The following is a 5,088-nucleotide window of genomic DNA, read 5'->3' on the forward strand; positions in this document are numbered from 1 at the left end:
GAGTGACAGTGCCTTTTAAGAGGTTTGTGAGCATCTTACCAGTTTTATTTCCAAATTTGTGGAATTTATAGTCAATCTTAAATTTGTATTTATCTCCCATAGAGGATAATAATTCATGAAAGTGTAATTTTTGTGTAGAATAAACGTGTTTATTGGCAAGGGATGGATTCATCTTATAGGATTGATATGCATCTGTGAGAGCTCGTTGGGCAGATAAGTAGGATTGTGCATATTTTCTTTTAAGTGCCGAGGTATAAGAAAGAATTTCGCCTCGTAAAACAGCCTTGGAGGCTAACCAAAAAAGGGATGGGTCAGAATCTGCATGAGATTTATTAGTATGAGAGTAAGTATCCCAGGCAGCGTCTAACATATCACCAAATTTAGAGGATACTATTAATTGAGATGGGAATCTCCATTGAGGGGGGGGTTTATTTACAGGCCGTATGAGGAGTGAGAACCAAATCAGGGCATGATCGGAAATTGCTATTGGTTCGATGTCAGAGTCTGTGATTTTCGGAAATAGTTGGTGAGATATAAAAGTGTAATCGATACGTGAAAGAGTGTTGTGTGCAGCAGAAAGGCAGGTATAGTTTTTGTCCGTAGGGTGTAAGGCTCTCCAAATATCTACTAAGTGTAAGGATGAACATAAATGTGAGATACCTAGTTTGGGAAGGTGAAGGGGAGCTCCAGAGGAGTATGAGCGGTCTAAGTAAGGAGAAATAATTAAATTAAAATCTCCACACATAACCAGGTTACTATGGGCATGAGGAATGAGTTTGGAGAGCAGTAGCTGAAGAATGTTTTGCTATAAGCATTGGGCGCATATACATTGCAAAAAATATAAGGGATATCATATAAAGTGAGTTCGACAAGGAGGAGCCTACCAGCAGGATCTGCATCAATTCGTGTTACCACAATTGGTACATTACGCTTGGCTAGTATGACTACCCCGCGTGCCTTGGAATTAAATGGGGCGTCTGCGATCAAGGACCACTGAAGCATTTGAAGTTTAAGTGTTTCTAGGTGAGTGAGATGTGACTCCTGTAAAAAGATAACGTCCACATTTTGTTTAGTCAGATAATGAAGAATTTTGCGTCTCTTAGCAGGAGAATTTATACCCCCAACGTTAAGGGAACCTATTTTGATTTTAGTCATTTAAAGCATAGAACATAGTACTAATGAGTAACTGGGAGCAGCAAGCAAGCAAGAGATCAGTACATGTATATCTAGCTGGAATGGGGAGAGGAGGGGGAGGGACATAGGTAAAACAAAGCAAAATAATAACAAACCGGAACAAATAATGAGTAATGTCTGTATAATACAGACGGAAATCCGGTAAACAGATTACAAGCAACATTGAGCACAAATACTGTGGGATTTCAACATAGTGCTCCGGTAGGCAAAATCACCACATAAGACTTGGTATACAGAATAGAGACCAATAAGCAAAAGGCTGAGACATTATCATTGAAATTAAAAAAGAGCAGTCATATTAGGTTTACAGCTAGAAACATATAAATATAACCACCTATATGAAAGGTAAGATACGGGTAAACTGAAGTAGTAGTAAGGTAAGCAGAGTACCCCCAAATACACCTATGCAACTTGAGAAAACATAAAAATATATATATGCATTTAACATCATACGACCATCACATCACAGCGGTGACTCCGTCTTGTAGTGAGTCATAAATGCAGAAACCTAGAAAACCAGAAAACGACCATCCAGCGGGTTCTTTGGCAGGAAAAGAAGATTTATTTAGAAGCGACAGGGAGAGGGGCATCAGAAATATCTTCCCAGGTGTCTGAGGCTTCATCATGAAGATAGGCCAAGGCGTCATCAGGAGAGGTAAAATCCAGCGGTTTGTCACCTCCATAAATTCTGAGTTTTGCAGGGTATAACAAAGAGAATTTGCGTTTGTCCTGAATTAATTTAGAACACACTGGGTTAAAAGCTTTTCTAGCCCTGGTCAGTTCAGCAGAAAAATCCTGAAAGATAAACAGGCGAGAGTTGTCCCACATCACTGATCTCTGTTTGCGGGAGGCTGTCCAAAAAGCAATTTTATGTAGATAATTAAGACAGCGAAACAGTGTGACCCGCGGGCGGCTGTCGGGAGTACGTGGAGGGGGGCCCACTCTGTGTACCCTTTCAATTACTAGATCTTTGCAGGCGTCAGAGATATTTAAGAGGGACGGCAGAGTGGTCTGAACAAAGGTAACTAGGTCAGCACCCTTGACGGACTCAGACAAGCCCACTAACCTAATATTGTTCCGTCGCGAGCGATTTTCTGCATCTTCCAGACGGTTCCATAATTGATGGTTCTCTTTTTGTAAACGGAGGATGGAGCATTGAGCAGACGCCATATCATGACTCAAAACCCCAATTTGGTTATCATAAACAGACACCTTGTGTGTGAGGTGCTGTAACTGCTGTGTAATATCAGCCACAGCTTTAGACAGTAAGGGACCCATAGTGCTGGTGATCGCAGCGGCCAGGTCAGAGTGAGTTATTGGGGCATCTGAGGAGAGACTGACCTGTGGAGAGTCCTTATGAAACAGTTCAGTAGCCGTTTTTTTAGCCGCGGGAGATGCCGGAGGAGTGATGCTGTTCGGCGCCATATTGGGACTGGCACGCTTCTTCTCCTGTCTGGATGGCTGCAGGAGAGAGGAGGACTTCGGCGCGGCCCCCGAAGCTTAATAATTCTCTATTAGGGTGCGGAGGTAAGCGGCAGTGCGTGAAGGTCTCAGTGGAAGCCGTGAAAACGGCTTTTAAAAGCTAAGTGGGATCTTGCCTCACGGAGCGACGCTGAGAGGGCACCTCACAGCATCAAGCCGGAACCGGAAGTCTCCAGCATATAACTTTTTATTATGTAACCTGTGCTGAGCGTAGCAGTAGCAGAACGAGGCACCTTGCCCGAAGCGTTGCAAGCAAAACGATACACTAATGTTTTGGGGGGTTTTCTGGGGAAAAAAGTGGGGGGGGGGGATTCAACAAAAATTGTGCTGACCTTTTTGTGTCGACCATTTTCATGTGGAATTTTTCTACCGTCTACCTTTTGACCGTCGACCTTTTCATGTTAACCATTTGGGGTCATCCTAAAGACTGTAGACCTTTTTACTGTAGACCTACTGAGCCACACCTGACCTGATTCTACTGGATGGTGCAGCCGGAATCATTGTTCTATCGTGGAACATGCAAATCATTTCTTATACAAGTAATGAGACTACATAGTGATGTGCGTCCCTGTTTGTGGCTGGGGGTAGCGATGCCTTTATAACACCATCTAGTGTAATTGCATCCAGAGACGCGGCAACAGGCATCAGTACAAGGTAATGTGTACAACAAGTGACTGTATGAAAAGGATCTATTGCGCCTCTGATGTTACAGCTGCAGTAATATCTTATACCAGCGGGTTACTCTTATGACAGACACTTCTTAAGGGAAATAATTTCACTTTCTATGGAAGTTACCAGCTTTCATTATCCTTCTGCCTGCATAGGGGGATGAGCTGTTAAAAAAACAAACAAATGTGGCCCGTACGGGGACCGAACCCGCGACCTTGGCGTTATTAGCACCACGCTCTAACCAACTGAGCTAACCGGCCAGCTGCCTCACAATCTTCTGGTCACATATCAGTCACAATATGTAGGTCTACGTGTGATGGGGAGGGGAACAATTCACAGCCCCATAGCTTTTAACCTTAAGCACTGTCTACCTTTTACCTGTAGGACCCCCCCTCCCCCCCACCTAGGACCTGACACTCCGGTCACCGTGCCTACGGGCAGAACACCCCTTAGCCACTGGTGTCTGTACCTCTAGCTCAGCTGCGGGTCCCCGCTGTCATTCTCCCGCTGACTGCTCTGCCTCACAGCGTCTCCGGGCCTCCGGCTCCCGGACGACGCTCATATGTCGACAGCTGACAGTCGCTCCTTCTCCAGGTCACAGCGCGACTCTCCCACTGACCGCAGCCTCACTGTCTATCCCCCCACGCAGCACTGACAGGCCTCACCTCAGAACGCTGAGTCCTGTCACCACATCGGAAGTCTAGACTCTCATTGACCATCGATGGTTCATAATCATTGATGGTTTGTAGCCGATATTGAATACTTTTACCATCGATGAGTCACTAGTGTGCTACAGAAGGACTTCTGCACTACAGTATACAGCGGTTATGTTGGATATACAGTCTCACAAGACATAAGCAGCTCAGGAACTGGAAAATCACAGGCAAGTTACTAACAATACTCCCCTTTACTTCCAACCCATCAAACAGGTTCTGTATCTCCCCGGCAGCCGTCCTTCCTCTCACCCAATCCGCCAAACCTGTATTTTTGATTAGGGGCCAACATTTTGGATTTCATTTGTTATAAATGTGCCCATCTGCAAACATCCTGCTCACTTCCCTTAGGGCTGATTGCGCAGAAGAACATGAGGTTGAGCTGGTCTGCGGCGTCCGTCTTCATCCTTCTCCGAGAAGCCTCACTAGCTTGTGGGACAGTCATTCTGGTGTCAAACGGTGGCGGGCTCGGTGACTGGGGACAGTGGGACAGATGCCCACCGGGAGACGTGGCAAGAGGCTTCAGCACAAAGGTGAGCAAAGTATTGTGTGACAGGGGTCCATCTGCGCTGCAGAAATCACCAGGAAAATGGAGCGGCAGCATGTCACACATGCAAAGTCAGAAAACCCCTGGGAAAATGGCCAGTGCCATTTTCCCGGAGACCTGCAAATGTGCACTGGACTCTGGGACATATATACCAGCATGTTCTGCCATAGTTTTAGCATTTCCTAACAGTAAAACTGTGGCAGGGCATGCTGGGACTCGTAGTTTCACATTAGCTGGCGAGCCACAGGTCAGCCAGGGCTGCTCTACGCTACTGGCATGCCTCCTGTGCAGGGGCAGAGCAGCCATATGCACATACAGAATAGTCTATATCTACAGTACAAATGAGTGACACTTAGGGCCAGATTTATCAAACTTTGGAGAGTAATAAATTGCACGGTGATAAAGTATCAGCCAGTCAGCTCCTAATTGTCATGTTTCAAACACAAAGAAAAATAAGGTGGACGTGCCACCAAATCTCCCGGC

The 5,088-nt window shown here is 45.6% G+C and overlaps 1 non-coding gene across 1 annotated transcript; it reads right to left on the reverse strand.

Annotated features, from left to right (window-relative positions):
- Nucleotides 1-3,531: 3,531 nt before the first annotated feature.
- TRNAI-AAU (transfer RNA isoleucine (anticodon AAU)) lies at nt 3,532-3,605 on the reverse strand. Its single transcript has one exon. It is a non-coding gene; the product is annotated as a tRNA-Ile (tRNA).
- Nucleotides 3,606-5,088: the final 1,483 nt, after the last annotated feature.

This window comes from Pseudophryne corroboree, chromosome 6, assembly GCF_028390025.1.
Source record: "Pseudophryne corroboree isolate aPseCor3 chromosome 6, aPseCor3.hap2, whole genome shotgun sequence".
NCBI lineage: Eukaryota > Metazoa > Chordata > Amphibia > Anura > Myobatrachidae > Pseudophryne > Pseudophryne corroboree.